Below are 18,043 nucleotides of genomic sequence, written 5' to 3' on the forward strand. Positions count from 1 at the left end.
TTTACTTCCGTCACCTGTCTGATTGTACTTTCCTGTTTTTCTTTTAGTTCCTTCAACTCCATTTCTTTTATGTCATTCAGTGTTTTAAGCATTTCCTTTCTAAAGGCCATAAACCGTTTGGCTGCAGCTTCCTCTATTTCTTTACAGATGGCAATATTCTGTTTGAGTTTATCTTCCTCTATGTCTTTACGAATCTTATTTGTTTCCTCTGTTATCATCTTCATGAGCATACTTGTTAGGTCATCTTCTTGGATTTCAGTTATGGTGGGGTGTCCAGGGCTACTTGCCCCTGGGTAACTGGGTTCTGGGGATGCCATATTGCTCTGTCTTTTGTTGCTTGAGCTTTTACGCTGGCCTCTACCCATTGTGCTATCTTAGGTGTTTGAAGTTATTTTCTGGTGGTTCCTGGGGATCCTGTGGTGGAGAGAATCCCCTTTGCAGAAAGCTGGTTTTTCCTGAAGGATGTCTTCTCAGGTTTTTGGGTATAGTCCCTAGATGGCTGGTGTTTTTTCAGGAGTTGCTCACCTCAGGGATATAGACCTGAGTGGTAACTGTGGTCTTTGTTAGTCGAGAGGGTTCTCCTCTCACCCAGGGAAGTCCTGAGGGCAGCTGCCCTGTTTCTGGGTTTCTTGTTGTAAATTTAATGATCAGCTGCTGTGACCCAGTTGGACATCAGGCACGCATCAACTGTTTGTGCCTGTGTCTGGAGCACAGCTGAGTGCTGGCGCCTCGGCCCCACTAGTCTGCTAGACTTTTTCTAGGGAAGGATTGGGTGATTTAGATCAGTACAGTTTCCTTCCTTCCCTGTGGATTCTCTGGAGACACGGACTCCCAGTGTCTTTTTTTTGCCCTGGTGCACACTGCTCAGTGTCCACCAGCTGCCTGGCCACAGAAACTGCCTGTGCCTGGAGCACAGCTGTGTGATGGCGGCTCAGTCTCTGCCAGCTGTCTGGTGCGCAGAAACTGCTGTGTCTGCCTTTGTGGCCTTTGGGAGCCTGGGTGCCTCCCTAAGCTGGGTAATTTTTCGGGGACCTTTTCAGGTTGGGGGTGTCGGCTGAGTGCTCTGATATCAGAACAGCCATTTCCCTCCCTGTGTGTTTGCACCGGACAGTGAAACTCATTCGCTGGTGCCCTGGTGCCCACAGTTCTATCTCCGGTGGCGAATCAGGCGCGCAGGCAGGCAGGGCTCAGTGCTGTTACCTGGGTCCCTGGCTCTGGCTCCGGGCTGGCTCCTGGGGTGCCCATGGATGCCGAGTCTTTTCCAGGGGATGTCTGGGTGACCTAAGGCCGGTCCCAATTGTGTCCTGTACCCTGGGGTTATCTCTCGACTGAAAATTCCAGTCTCTGATAGTGTGGTACGCATGGTTCAGTCTGGGACCATGACCAGAGACACTGGCTTGTGGCTCTGGGCTGGGGCTGGGGCTGTCGGCCGGCAGCCAAGCGTCTAGCGGAACCGGGATCTCTTCTGCGGTTTAGCCGGGTGAGTTAAAAGCTGATTGAATCCCCCACCGTGGGGTATCCTCTCACCTGGGAAACCCAAGGACTGTGTTTTATGGCCGCGAGTTCTGATTACTGGTCACTGTGCTGATCCTGCTGCTGCTCAGAATGAGAGTCCTCCCGGCGCCGCCATCTTGCCCCTCCTCCATCAGTGTTTTCTTTTTAAAAAAACTATTTTAATATTGTTCTCCGTTTAAAAATATTAAAATATGTATGTTATGTGTACTGTGTGTATATCTGTGTATGCATACAATGTCTGTGTGCAATGTTCATGGAGGCCAGAAGAAGGTGTCAGATCTTCCAGAGCTGGCGTTAATGCCTGTTCTCAACTTCCTGAAGGACATACTGGAAACCACCTTTGGGTCCTTAGAACAGCATTCCAGCTCATCATCACTAAGCTGTGTGTTTAATTCTTCCTCAGCATGAACAATACCTACAAAAGCTCACTAAGAACAGGCTCACCAAGCTCTTTCTCATAAAAAAATTGTTTTAAATATTATTTTTTAAAATCTTTCCTTTTAATCCTTTTTAAAAATTGTTTTTTAAAAATTCTACAAATAACTGTTGTACTTCGAAATTTTAAGTGGTTCTTTATTTCCTCAATACAAATGACACTTCAATCAACAATTAAGACACCTTTCTTTCCAACTAGCTCTCTAAATTCTTTTATTCATCTCTAGGAGCTTTTAATCTTCCTGGGAATACCCAAGACCTCTGTTTTATTTCTTCCCCAATGCCTCTTTATTCTTTATCTTAAAATTTTCCCCCCTTATATATCTAACCTTTAAGCTTTTCTATGAGTCTTTGTCTTGAATATTTTCAGTCTTTTGCCAATCAATGACTGTCCTGACATCTATTTTATGACATGATATTCTACCTGAGGGGGATTTCGGTGCATATAGTCTACTCCTTTCACACCATACAATAAAGCAGATTGTATCTGTCTAGTCAAACAGTAACTTCTATGTCTTTTGCATCACTGCCACTGTTAGAAAGGAAGTGATAGTAAAAGTAAATTTTAAAAAAATCTGCTTAACTGTAGTTTTCAGACTGTTTCTTTTCTTTTTTCTATTTATTTATTTATTACAATTTATTCACTTTGTATCCCTGCTGTAGCCCCCCCCCTCCTTCTATGCCCCTCTCCTAGTTTACTGATATGGGAGGTCCTCCTCACCTTCTGTCTGGCCCTAGCTTATCAGGTCTCATCAGGAGAGGCTGCATATTCTTCCACTGTGGCCTCAGAGAATCTTAAGAAAGAAAGGGGAGAAAGATAGACCTAGAGGGGACAGGAGCTCCACAAGGAGACAAACAGAGCCAAAATGTCTGGGCCCATGGGGCCTTGCAGAGACTGATACCCCAACCAAGGACCATGCATGGAGTGGACTTAGACCCCCTGCTCAGAAGTAGTCCAGCATAGACTCAGTCTCCATGTGGGTACCCCAGTAAGGGGAGCACTGGCTGTCTCTGGCATGTCAGTGGCCAGACTCTGATCACCTGCCTTGCCAGACTCTTTCTTGATTAAATAACCTTCAGTCTATGGATTTGTAACTGAACAGGTGTGTAACAAAATAAAAATAAAATTTCAAACTTATCCCAATTAATTAGTCCTCACAGTCAGGGTGCTTTAAAACACATAAATAATCAGACAAAAAGCAAAACAAACTTAAATGTTATTTTAAAAATTGTAACTTGTTTTATATTTTTAGAAAAAGAATTACAAATGTCTCTATGTTGCATTAAAGGTTGATAATTTGCTTTCAAATCTGGTGTCAAATTTACTATGGTTATTTTCCTAAAAATACTCCTCCATAGTTTAAATATTCAAATGTTAAATGTTTTTGGATTCCCCCCACACACTAAACTTCCTTGCCTTGTAATCTCACATTCTCTTATTATTTGGTGGCATTTCTAATGGGACCTTCAGGCTCTGGGCACATTCATTTCTAATCACTCTACACTTTTAAGGCTAAGTATGATTTTTTTCTCAATGAAAAATTCTTTATTTTATTTTATTTTTTATCTTATCTTATCTTATTTTATTTTAGACAGGATTTATTAGTGTAGCTGTGCTGGAAGTCACTCTGTAGAACAGGCTGGTTTCATCCTTACAGAGATCCAATTATGTCTGCCTTTGGAGCGCTGGGATTAAAGGTGTGTGCCACCATGCCCAGTTTATAAAAATTATTTTATGACTGTAAGTTAGCTGCTTTTTTGCTGCTGTGACACTCTGACAAAGACAAGTTATGGAAGAAATGGGCTTCTTTTTGTTTATAGATTCTAGAGGGCGAGTCATGACAGCAGAAACAGGAAACAGGCTGATCATAATTCACTCTCACAGGTAAAATAGCAGAGGGAGAATGGAAAGCAAAGCCAGACAAGCAGCCTTCAAATCGCAGCCCACAGTGATGTTCTTCCTCTATCAAGCTCTGCCTCCAAATGGTCTCCTTAAGAGCACCGCTAATTAGGTACTAGGTGATCACATTCAAAAGCTTGTGGGGAATATTTCTCATTGAAACCATATTACTCTCCTGGTCTCCATAAGCTTCAGGTTGCTCCATGATAAAAAAATACAATTTAGTTCAAATACAAGAGATCCCTTTTTCTTAAATAGCCTTGGCACTCTTCAAAAGTCTGAAGTTTCTTCTGAGACAAAGGCAATTTCTTCACCATGATCACTCATAATAAATGTGTGTGTGTGTGTGTGTGCTTTGAACATAAAATGAAAGAAAATATGCATAACTATTACAAAGGAGGATCCAGAGAGGAAAGATTCTACCAGAACAAGATTAAAACCCAGGAGGGCAAAGACAGTATACTGGAGATTCATTTCTGTGACTTTTGGTACTTCACTTTCAAAGGACTAAACTGGCTCCATCTTTGCAGCCTGAAACATATATTTTTCACTCGGACTTGATATCTTTGTTACACTGTGAATCTATCTTTCACAGATGCCTCATGATTCTGACATCTCCAATATGTGCACTGAATACCAGTCTTCCAACTTAACCCTTCATGCAATAGCATCTCAGGGTCTCATCATAGGGGAAGAGCAGAGAGTAAGAGAAAGAAAAAGTTGTGGGTTGGCCCTCTTTTATATTCTTAATTTATTTTTTTTATTTATTGCAATTAATTCACTTTGTATCCCAGCTATAGCTGCCCCCTTCTGATCCTGCCCTCTCTCCCTCTTCTCCTCCCATGCCCTTTCCCTAGCCCACTGATAGGGGATGTCCTCCTCCCCTTCCATCTGACTCTGGCCTATCAAGGTTGGTCTTTTTATAGCTTGTGCAAGCACCGCTGAACCATACCTGCCACACACCTGGTGGTGACACATGATGACCTCATAGGTTCCTAGGAACCCAGAAGTAAGCTATGTATATACTAACACACTCCAATCCTGCCAAATATTGTGTGGCCTCATTGGTTCTCTATATTCATGGAGGAAGAATTCATTACCCCTCAGTCTTGTACCTTTCTGGTCACTAAAGCAGTCCTATGCGGATGGCATCGTTATGCTTAGCTGACAGCTTCAGATGAAACTTGGGTCTCTTTGATTACAGTTGCAGCAGCTTCTGAATGCTTGGTTTTGTTCGTATTGAGACAGGGTGTTACTATATAACCCTTCCTATAGTGGAACTCGCTATGTAGACCAGGCTGGCCTTGACCTCAAAGAAATCTACCTCCCTCTGTCTCCCAAGTTTTTGGAAAAGTTTTAAAGTAATGTCCTACCAAGTCCAGCTTGAAAGCATTTCTGTACACTGAAACTGGTGAAGTACATTCCTAGGCAATTGCTTTATCAGAACAAGCAACTCTTTTGTCTCTCTTTCACAAGTTGTAGCCATAGGTGGGAACTTTCTCCATTCCAGGGCAGACCCAGAGGCTTCTTTTATTTATTTATTTATTTATTTATTCATTCATTTATTTATTTATTTTTGCCTTTCACATTTTTGTTATGTTTATATTAATTACAGTTTATTTACTTTGTATCCCAACTGTAGCCCCTCCCTCATTCCCTCCCAATCCCACCCTCCTTCCCTCATCTCCTTCCTGCCCCTTCCTAAGTCCACTGAAGGAGGTCCTCTTCCCCTTCTATCTGATCCTAGCTTATCAGCTGTCTTCAGGACTGGCTGCAATGTCCTCCTCTGTGGCCTAGCAAGGCAGCTTCTCCCTCGTGAGGGGAGGGAGGGAGTCAAAGAGCCAGCTACTGAATTCATGTCAGAAACAGTTCCTGTTCCCCTAACTAGAGAATCCACTTGGATACTGAGCATGGACTACATCTGGGCAGAGGTTTTAGGTTATATCCATTCATGGTCCTTGGTTGGAGAAACAGTCTCAGAAAAGACCCCTGGACCCCAATATATTTGGTCCTTGTAGAGTTCCTGTCCTCTCCAGGTCCCCCTTCTTTCATATGATTCCCTGCACTCTGCCCAAGGTTTGGTTATGAGTCACAGCATCTGTTTTGATCCACTGTTAGGTAGAGTCTTTCAGGGGTCCTCTGTAGTAGGCTCCTCTCCTGCTACTTGTTTTCTTCTTCTTCCAATATCCATCCTCTTTGTCTTTCTAAGTGAAGATTGATCATCTTACCCTGAGTTCTCTTGTTTATTTTCTGTAGGTATACAGATTTTAGTATGTTTATCCTATCTTATAGGTCTAGTATCCACTTATAAGTGAATATATACCATGTGTGTCTTTCTTTTTAACAGGGCCAATCTCTGGCTGTTACAGACTTTAGCTCTTAGGGTCAACTTTACTTCAACCTTAAGCCTCATATTGCTGTTTTCCATTCTAAACATCACAGATTTTGTTGCCCTTTTATATAATAGATCTGCATGAAAGTAATTAGCAATAACCATAACATACACTCAATGTTATGCTGCCTGGATATTTACTCTTTGAAAGAAAATAGCACCTTACATTTTAGTTCTGCCTCATGCAATTTTTTTTTCTTTTTACTTTGGTAGCCAATACCATCCTATTCCTTACCAAAATATCAAACTAAAAGGTCGCACCCAGATTTTAACAGAGTACCTTTCACCCTCTGAAATATCTCTTATGTAGGCCTCCAGGGTCTGTATTACTCCCAGCACTACTCTCTTGCAGGTTCTACTCCATCTCTTCTCCTAACAGCAGTCAGAGCCTTTTCTAATCTAAAGCTCAGTGTCTTACACATTCTTCTAAAACAATATGGTCAGTTTCTTCACAACAACCCCACTGTGCTTACACAATTTTTGCATTAGATTTTGTGTGAGTTTTGTTGCTATGCTAAGGTACTCTGACAAAGAGCATGTTAGGGAAGAAAGTGATTTACTTTGGCTCATGATTCCAGAGATGTCACAACGGCCAGAAGGCACAGCAGCAGAAGCAGGAAGTAGGCTGTTCACACCTTGCACTGGCAGAATTAGCAACAGGGAGAAATCAGGATGCAGGATGAGGCTATTAGCCGTCAAAGCCCAACCCAGGGCTGTATTTCCTACAGCAGGGCTCCACTTCCTAAACCTTCTGTCACCTCCTGACAGCAGCAAAACCAATGTTGGACAGCGTTCCAATACAGGAGACCATGGGAGGATCACCCATCCAAACCATGATAGTGACTATCTTAGACATAAAGCCAACTAACCTGATAAGTTATTCAAGACCCTTTAACATCCTTACTGACATAGTTAACAACACCTGCTGCATGTCAGCGCATATTTTAGAGAGGCAAATTGCATGCTGCCTCTTCCTAAGGGTGATAAACCAAGAGTCAAAATACTATGATTAAAGTCTACATGTCTTAAAAGTAGGGAAACAACGTATGTTGAAACTCAATGGAGGCCATGTTGGGTAACACTTACACTGGTCCCTTGACGTGGGAAACGATTGACTATAGTGTGGCAGTTAAAAATGTTAGACCATGCATGACCTGTTGAATACATACCAGTTGGGTTCAATGCTATAGAGTTGATGGCTGTAACTATCCATGCATGTTATAACATTCATTTTTTACTATATACTGTAACTATATTTATTTTATGTGTTTTTTATTTTTTTACATAAAGCTTTCTAACTGAAGTTTGAAATTTTGATACTCTATTACTTTATTTCCTAAATTTACTCACATAAATATTAATAGTATTTTTTTATAGTTTTTCCATAACAACATCCTCCAAATTGAAATGCCATGTCCCAGAGGAGAGAGGCTTAAGAGACTGGAAGTAAACAGCTCGCAAGTCTTGGTAAATTCCTGAAACTACTGCTATTGATCAGCAGTGAGGACTACTGAGAAGAGGAGGCAGTTTTCTTGATCGACACATATGCCATGGTGCGGTTTTCAGTGATTCAGCAGCCTTTGAGTCACATTTCTATAACCTCTTAACTGTACTCCTGTAAATAACCACAACAAAATTAATTATGCATCAAGTTTGGCCTTTGTGAAACTTTTACTTTGTGCCATATTATTTTTCACCTGAGTGAGTGACATTTGCCCATGTCTCCTTGGTAAAAATCATACAGCAATGATTCTTCTCCTCCTCAATGTAACTCTTTAATGTGCCTCATTATTCTTTCCTGTGTGGTTAATCATTTATTTCAGTCCAATCTAATACATAAAATCTATCACTTATTATAACATGCTCTGTGATATTTAGCTCTGTGATATTAAACACTCAAGTTATCCACAAATACAGAGCGATCTTATAGTTTCCTCAAGGCAATTCAGTTCCTGAACATAAGAGCTAAGAATCGAGGTGTGACTATTCTTTTCAAAATTAAATTATAGTGGCTTTCAGAATCTTTCACTCCCTTGGCAATCTGAGAGGTTTCTTTTATCTTACATAAATTGAATGTGCTTCCATTGAGCTATTTCTAGAGTTAAGAACTTTACTTGTGCTTAAATGTGTAATAACTGTAAGATGATTGATTGGCTGGTGGTTAATTTTTGTGGTTGTTTCTACACTACCGTGCTTCTATTAGTTGAGTTATTTATTTAGCTAAACACTTTGTAAATGCCAGAGATGTTTCCTACCTTGGATACAAAACTGTTTTTCTTCTATATTTTATCACTTCATTTTTATGTTTTCATGCCACTTCTTGTGTTCAAATTGACTGTGTAATTTGATGTTATGATATTAAACTGCTCTTAAAATAATTAAGTTTGACAACTTTTATAATAAACTAAATATACTATATGTATTTTATATAGGAATATAAAAAGGTTTTATCTGCTCTCTGATCTTAGAGTGTTTTATGTAGTTCTGTTATCAAATACTTGGAGAAGTTCGTCTTCATACTGGTGATGTATAGCTGCTCTAAGAAGCTGGTATTCTCTGTTTCCAGGGAAGGTTATGAATACATTTTAGCTATATTTCAGAAAAAAAAAATTAGTTTCTGTCTAATAACCTATTTTATTTTGTGTTGAAAGTCTTCTTTGTTTAACTGTTTAACACATTAATATAATGAATTTTTCTCTCTTACCTCTGTTCTCATTTTAACCTTTCTTCTAAAGTGCTACTTTAATGTCTACCTTTTGTCTCTTGAGGTATTCTTTAAACAGAGAATGATTTCAGTATTTTTTCATAAGATTTTTAATTTGGAAAGGCTTCAGCTTTTCTTCTTTTTCCTTTAACAATATTAATTGGCTTTATTTTCAATTCTGGAACTAACACTTCATGTCATGAAATAGAATAAATGTCCTCCATCTTCCTTTCTTTAGCTGAGGTGAATTACACAGAATGACCAGCTACTCCTATGATAGGTTCCTTCAAAATCTTATCTCCCCTTAATATACTGATATTAGCTGAAACTATCAGTGAGTTATTGAGACACGTTCCCGGCTCCATACACTGCAAACTAATACTGAATTGGGCACTTAAGAAAACTGCATTAACTCCACCAGGCCACCAGGGTAGCATTTAAGGCCCTCTTGTAACATTTTCTTTAAATCAGGTTATCATGATGTCATTTAATCATTTTAGAACTCTGAAATAGATATTTATGAGATGGTTTCCTAGTAGGCTGAAAGAATTAGTGTGGATATCCAACGTCCGTGATCCCCTCCAAACTCAAATGGCGAACTTTTTTCAGCAATCCTATGATTTCCTGGTCCTAAATCTAATGCGCAGGGAGAATATTCAACATTTGACAAAGGAAATGAAATCAGCTGAATTCCACCACTGAGATTATTCAGAATTATTTCCTGAGACGTTATCCTTGTGCTTTTATCATTCCATTCTTGTTTTGAATGCACAGCTGCAAAAGAGGTAAGGCCTATTTGCTAGTTGCATATTTCTACCAAATGATGCCCATCCAGGAAAAATTGTGTCTAATTCTGGAAGCATGTAGATAGAAGTTTTCTTTAGAAACAACCTGGTAAAATGGAAGTGTGTTAGGTGGAGCCTTTCTCAAACTATCTCTAAGTAATGAGAAATAACCTTGCTTCTAAACATCTCCAAATTTCCTACATGGGAGACAAATTTGCCTTCCACACATCTTTTTGAACATGGCAGGATTGGGTGATAATATCATCTAGCTTTTTCTTACCACTAAGTAAAAACTTTCTCTATAAGTAGGTAAAAATCTTTTACCTAGTCTTTCAAGATCCACAAAATTGTCAGAATGTGGTATTTTTATAGCCCTTAGCACAACCTACAGGAGATGTGTGGGAAATTGTTTACATTGTCACTTTCTATGACACCCTAATGAGGTGAATATTGTCAAAATTGAAAGAAAAAAAAGAAACATGAAAGAAAATGCTTTAGTACATTAGAATAAAATTCTTTGTAAAAAATATCCCCAAGTCTACATTTGCATTTATATCATCGCCTATTTTTAACAGATTCAAATACTAGATATACATTTATTCACCAATTCTTTTTAGAACTTTACATAATGTAAGGAATGAGATTATGCCTTGTGATGTCATGCTGCTGTCACTGACGGATGCTTCCATTATAGCCATTCTCACATCACTCTTCAGTGTTTCCTAGGTCTAAAAGAAGGCAATAAAAATTGGAAGACAGTAATTTAGGTGAGGGGAAGCAAAGGCAGTTCCATTCTTATGAGGAAAGCCAATTTCAGCTTTAATTTTCTTTATGCTCACAATTGGCTACAGCGTTTTATTAGGTTCTATCTATAAAAACATGGTACTTACTGTTACATTTCCCATCTTCATCTACAAGGAGAATAGCATCGTGTAGGCTTCAAACTCCATTCAAAATGCCGTGCTATAAAAACGGGGTTGTTTGCACTTATATACTTAGCTCCTTATGCAGGGCATTGTGTGTTTTACACATCTCATAACCGAGATCTATATTCTGTGTGCTTGCAGCAGTCTTATGTGGGTTTGTCTCTGCGCCAGATTTATCTTCGTATTTCCCATTATAGCCCAGAGAACTGTATTAAGGAAGCCTTTCTTCTCAGTTCCTGTTTGTGATTGCTAACATATCAAATTTATTCCTTCATAATCCAGATCATTTTCCAGCAGCTTTGAGGCCTGCATGGAGTAGTCTGTTACAGAGCTCATAGTAACCCTACCCTAACGGGCCAAAAAGCCCTTCGACTGTCACTTTATGTCATTAACAATTTTCTGAAGCCATTACAGATGGGATGGACTGATTAGGGCTGAGGAGGGAGGATCTTTTTCCCAGCCAGAAGTATCCCCTGAGACTTCCACGCCGCGTGAAGTTTCTAGTGATTAATGGGGGGAAAATAAGGCTGCCTGTCCAACAGTTGCCACAGGCTTTATTTGAAAAAGAGCGTATTTATATTTGGTGGTCTCTCTGGATAACTAAACATGAGCTAGCTAGCATAAATATGGACAGAAGAATAGCTTGCAAATGATGCGGTCCATATTAGTTTTCTACCCTGAGGTTGAATTTTTTTCTCTCCTCACTTTCATGTAGCTATTATAACTTAATGTCAGTGCTGTTGCCAGATGAAAGTGTTTATCTTACCCTGGCCTTTTCCCTCCACTTCTGCTGTTTTATTTCTGTAAATGAAAGCTACAGCTGGAATATTGTTTTACTGCAAATCTCACACCCGCACTGTCAGTTGTGATGTGACACCAGAGATTCTTATCTGTAGGTTGGGCTGGAATTATTAAACATTCTCACATTGTGCAAAGTGTTGGGGATGAACAGCAGTGCAGTGAGGTGCATCCAACACTTCTGTCTTTCCCACCTGATCCTTGAAACATGACTCCTTTAAAAGGCTAATGTTCACTTTCCATAGCTTTATAGAGAGAAGTGACAGTACTCAAGAAGTAACATGAACTGAAAATTAGAGTAACTTCCCATCCCTCCATCTTAATGCTTTAAAAAGCAGTCTTAATGGTAGACGCCATTTGAAAGGAAAACACTTGACTATTTAATGACAAAGAACAATGGAAGTTATATGGAGAAAAATTGCTAACAGACTAAATATTTAAAAAGTTTACTTTTTTATTAGTCTCAAATAGCCATTCTGATGACTGTGATTCTAAAACAAAGCATTCTGTCATATGAAGATGATTTTTAGGAGAACATATCCTCTTTCAAATTATTTAATACATGCATAATTATACAGTACAATTTTACCAATGCTTAGAAAGATACTAAATTTTTATATTCAACAAGTCTGTGAATATGAATCATTCCAATACTCATAGGCCCTACAAAGAAACATTACAGCACAGTAATTAAGTATATTACAGCTTGAAGATTTGGAGGTGGAACACAGGAGATGTAGTTATTTTTCCCTGGGCTGTCTGTTGGCGTTGTCACTTAATAGTTCTTGAATTTCAATGTTAAGGCAATCTGCAATCAGTTTTTCAGATGCTTCACTTTAAATCTATATGAAAGACCTTGGCCATTTAGAGGCACTGCTTCAAAATTAGTTTTGGTCTGAGCACAACGCCTCTTCTCAAAGGTAGACATGAGTCAGTTGTTGGATTATATTGGGGCTAAAACAGTTCTTCTAGGAAGAATAAGATCACTCCCTGAGTTCTTGTCAGGTACCAGGAGGAATATATAACGTGCAATAGCAAAGCATTCTGTTTAATTATAAGGCACATAAATCAGTTAAATTACTGTACTTAAAGCTATCAACTAGGTTTATAGACATATTACAGGATGATCATCTGAATAGTGAATTTTTTCAGTATCAGTGTTCCCCAAATACTAATATCATTGTTAATTTGGTATTTAAATATATTTTACATCTTGCATTCTAGTTTGATAAATCTGGTGAACCTAGCCAAGATCCAATTTAGAGAAGATAGAGAATATATGGAAATAATTAGCTGAGAAAGTCTGAGAATGTTTAAACAACTATAGCATAAAGGTGGGAAATGAAGTTACTTGGGAATTAGGCTTAAACCCCAGCATGTACCATATTATCATTTTCTAACTGAGCATTGTATGCTGTGTTTGCAACATTCACTATAGACCTTAATTATTGGTAAACCTGCTTGCATATTTTAAAGTTTAATATTGGGGGGGCAGCAACTGGAGAGAGAATGGTTTAATGGATTCCCTGCTGTCATACTGAAACATGCCAAGAGGGAGCAGTAACTTGCCAAGACTTGGCCAATCACTAATATCTTGTAGACTATCAGCATTGCACAGGGTGTGTGTAAAAATTATAGTAGCTCCCTCTAGAAGCAAATGAGTAGAGTCTCACTGAGGAATATAAAGGAAAGTTTTTAAAAAATGAAACAAAGTTGGCATGGGCTGAAAGAAAACGAACAGTAGGCAACAAATACAAACATGTTCCAAGACAAAATACTATAGTTCAAGTCAAACATGGCTTTTGCTCAAAGGTTATGCTATTTTTCTTAAAGAGTCCATTGAGAAGAATATCCAGGCATCCTAGAAGACCTAAGCAATGGGAAGGAAGGCAATTAGGTTCCACTTTCTGTAATGCTGGTATTTAACTTTTCTATGTAAACTCTCTTCTGTTTGTGTAGATTGCTTTTCTTTTCATTTCTGATCAAGGAAGTCACAGGTACAGAGATATAGAGAGAGCAGAGTCACTTAACATACAGCTCATGGAAGGTGAAGTTAAAGATGAGGGCCCATTTGCAAAAGTTCAGGCAGAGTGAAAGATGTGACATTCTGAAAAAGGTGTCTTTCATTTTGATACTTCAAAATGAAAATGCTTATTTTAACTTGTTTTACTTTTTTCTAAGCCCCAGGGGGAAGTATATATTTTCACATCCTATTACTTTTTTTCTGATATTTACTGTATAGATTGGAGTCACAAATTAACAAAAGACTTAATTGTAACTATCCTCAGCTCTAGAGTAACCTATGGATCATTGAAGAATACAGTCTGAGTGGACACATGCCACTAAACCCTTTGAGCAAGCATGTTATTAACATACTGACAAAACCTTTTAAGCTAATTTTTTACAAGTCTACTTTAAAGAGAATATTACAGTTGAAATGATTTTGTCAGACTCACTTGTAGAAAGTGATATCTTTGTTGCACTGACAAACATTAAATTGAAGCTTTGGAGGCATAAGGTGGTGGTCACAGAAAATAAAGTTTCAACGCTTCTCATTTTCTTGGCCTGACCTAACAGCATCTGTTCTTGTCTACTTTATTATTATTCTTTGGTAATACTAGGAAGTCACATGAACTTCTTATGACCTATGAAGTAGCCCCAAACAATTAGCAAATGGTTATTTAATCATTCCTATGGGCTGATGTATGCCAGAGAAGGAGTGTAATGAGTGTCCTTTTAATTTCTTTTCCATAATCTTCCATGTATGCCTTTGCTTACAATCCTGGAAGACAGTGAGAAAAAGTGATGGATTGAGGTATATCACTATACTTGTCATGGGATTCAGAGGCTTGCTGATGTTATTCTCGCTAGCATCTGGATGCAGGGATGCACTCTAGCTCTTCTCACCCACGGCTCAACAGTATTTATAAGACATGTTTCTTAGACCGCCTGGAAAAGTCATTCTGAATGGAAGGTAAGACAGAGAAGTTGTTCTGATCATTTAGGGACATACAGAGAATGAAAAAACAAAAAATAAAGAAAATGAAATTGGAAGGTTGTGCCTGTAAATAATGGGCATCTGGAGGCAGTGAGAGAGAAACAGAGAGAGAGAGAGAGAGAGAGAGAGACAGAGACAGAGACAGAGACAGAGACAGAGACAGAGAGAGACAGAGAGACAGAGAGAGAACTAAGAGATACAGCAATCAAGGTAGTTACAGAATTGATAGAAGGGAAGAAGAGCATAACCAGAACAGTATGTGTGTGCTGGGAAGCATCATCTGAGTGTGTCAAGCAAGAAATCACCATACCATCACCAAGAGCCATTTTTAAAATTATGTATTTATGTGTTTATTTATTTATTCACTTTGTATCCTGGCTGTAGCTCCCCACCCATTTCCTCTCAGTCTCACCCACCCTCCCTCTTCTCCCCCTATACTCTTCCTTTAGTCCACTGATTGGGGGAGTCTTCCTCCCTTTCTATCTGACCCTAGTCTATCAGGTCCCATCAGGGCTGGCACCATCATTCTCTGTGGCCTGGTAAGGCTGCAATCCCCAGGAAGAGGTGATCAAAGAGCTGGCCACTGAGTTCATGTCAGAGACAGCCCCAGATCCCCTTTCTAGGGAACCCACTTGGACACTGAGCAGCCAATCAGCTTCCTTTGAACATAGGGTCTAGGTCTTCTCCATGCATGGTCTTTGGTTGGAATATCAGTCTCTGCAGGCTCCCCTGGAACCAGTTTTTTTTTTTTTTTGGTTCTGTTGTTCTCCTTGTGGAGTACCTCTCTCCTCTAAATCTTTCTATTTCTTTCCCTGCACTCTGCCCAAAGTTTGTCTATGAGTCTCAGCATCTCCTTCCATACCCTGATAGGTAGAGTCTTTCAGAGTCCCCCTGTGGAAGGCTCCTGTCCTATTCCCTGTCTTCTCCTACTTCCAATGTCTTTCCTGTTTGCCCTTCTGAATGAGGTTTTAGCCTCTTTCTTAAGGTCCTCCTTGTTGTTTAGCTTCTTTAAGACTATAGATTTTAGTATGCTTATCCTATATTATATGGCTAATGTCCACTTAAAAATTTAGTATATACCATGTGTGTCTTTCTGCTTGGGTTACCACACTCAGTATGATCTTTTCAAGTTCCATCCATTTGCCTGCAATTTTCATCCACCACAACCAAGCAGGCTTCATCCCAAACATGCAGTTGTGGTTCATCATATAAAAATCCATCAATGTAATCCATCATATAAACAAACTGAAAGAAAAAAAAATCACATGATCATCTCCTTCGATGCCGAAAAAGCATTTGAGAGAATCCAACACCCATTCATGTTTAAAGTTTTGGACAGATCAGGATACAAGGCACTTACCTAAACATAGTAAAAGCAATATACAAAAAGCTTATATAACCATCATCAAATTAAATAGAGAGAAACATAAATAATCCCACTGAAATCAGGCACAAGGCAAGGCTGCCCACTCTCTCCTTATCTCTTCAACATAGTTCTTGAAATCCTAGCTAGAGCAATAAGACAACTAAAGGAGATCAAGGCGATACAAATCAGAAAGGAAGAAGTAAAACTATCAATATTTCCAGATGATATGATAGTGACATAAATGACCCCAGAAATTCTACCAGAGAACTCCTTCAGTTGATAAACACCTCCAAAAAGTGGTTGGCTAAAAAATTAACTCAGAGACAGTCCCTCTTCCCATTATTATGGAACCTACTTGGACACTGAACTGCCATGGGTTACATCTGTGCAGGGGTTCTAGGTTATCTCCATGCATGGTCCTTGGTTGGAGTATGAGTGTCTGGAAAGACCCCTGTGTTCAAATTTTCTGGTTCAGTTGCTCTTCTTGTGGAGTCCCTGTCCTCTCCACATCTTACTATTTCCCTCTTCTTTCATAAGATTCCATGCACTCTGCCCAACAATTGACCATAAGTCTCAGCATCTGCTTTGATAGTCTGCAGGGCAGAGCCTTTCAGAGGCCCTCCGTGACAGGTTCCTAACTTGTTTCCTGTCTTCTTCTTCTTAAGATGTCCATCCTCTTTTCCTTTCAGGATGGGGATTGAGCATTTTAGTCAGATAAACTGATTGGCCTGCTCTTTGATCACCCTCACCCTGATGGGGGAGCAGCCTTACCAGGCCACAGAAGATGACAATGCAGCCAGTCCTGATGAGATCTGATAGACTAAGATCAGAAGGAAGGAGAGGGGGACCTCCCCTATCAGTGGACTTGGGGAGGGTTATGCCTGAAGAAGAGGGAGGGAAGGTGGGATTAGGAGGGGAGGATGGAGGGGTTTATTGGGGGATACAAAGTGAATAAAATGTAATAAATAAAAAAATTAACTCAAGAAAAAAATCTGAAGTCCTCGTGTATACAAAAGAAAGACAAATGGACTGAGAAAGAAATTAGGGAAACAACATCTTTCACAATAGCCACTAATATCATAAAGTAACTTGGTGTGATTCTTAACCAACCAAGTGAAAGATTTATATGAAAAAAAAAAAACAAAAAAAAACTTCAAGTCTCTGAAAAAAGAAACTGAAGAAGACACCAGAAGACCAAGAGCCATTAAAACAGATAGTGAGAAAACAATCCAGAGCTCAGCTAGAATTCTAAGAGGTTTTTTGTTTGTTTGTTTGTTTGTTTAAATCTACATTAACAACCTTCTAAAAAGCTGTGGAAAATTGCAGTAAATGATGTATTTTTGCATAGTTGTCTACAAACTGAAATTTTTATGAGATTAAGAATACTTTCTTAAAAAAGTAAGTGGCCTGATTTAAGTACCACAAAACTATGCTGAGGGACCACATCAGTGATGATTACTCCTCTTCCTCTTCCTTCTCATACCACTAATGGACTTATTTTTTAATTATTTATAAATAAGTAATTCTCTTAGTTATTATAGTTATTTAAGTTCTTTATAAACTGCCTGTATCAATTCAACAACAACAAAAAAGAAAATTACATACAAAAATTCCCTCACTTTCTGGGAAACATTTACCAAGATTTTAAAAACTTTCTGACATTCCTACACTAAAAAGAAAATTATTAATATTTTGAGTCTAAGTTAACTAGTGACAGTAAAACAAGATGTCATCAACATACTCTTTTGTACTCTTAATAATGTTGCAGAATACACATAATACACATCAACACATCCAGATGAAAGGACCTTGTAGCGAAAGGTCATGTCACTCTACAACTGTTAAACATTTACTTTCTCCCATTTAGATTGTTTCAATACTTCTCTGAAGTTAACTATGTTTCCTGTACACCTACTTCCTACGACATCTTTCACAAAGTTCATGTAAGAAGATTTATAAACTGATTCCCATAGTAACAATAAGATAAATGCATGTTACCTCTCTAGAGAGAACTATATGCCTGTGATTTAGACTAGAAATTAATTTTAAAATGAAGATATTAGTTATGTAGAAAAATAATAACATTGTTGCATTTTAGTGCTAGCCATGTTCTAACCAGAAAACCATAAATAGAAATAATTTGGTCCAGATTTTAAAAAATATGTAATATATTCAATTAATGTAACATGAATGTAGATGTAGATTTCTGCGATGCTTAATTTAG

The sequence above is a fragment of the Meriones unguiculatus genome, chromosome 7 (assembly GCF_030254825.1).
Source record: "Meriones unguiculatus strain TT.TT164.6M chromosome 7, Bangor_MerUng_6.1, whole genome shotgun sequence".
In the NCBI taxonomy this organism is placed as follows: Eukaryota; Metazoa; Chordata; class Mammalia; order Rodentia; family Muridae; genus Meriones; species Meriones unguiculatus.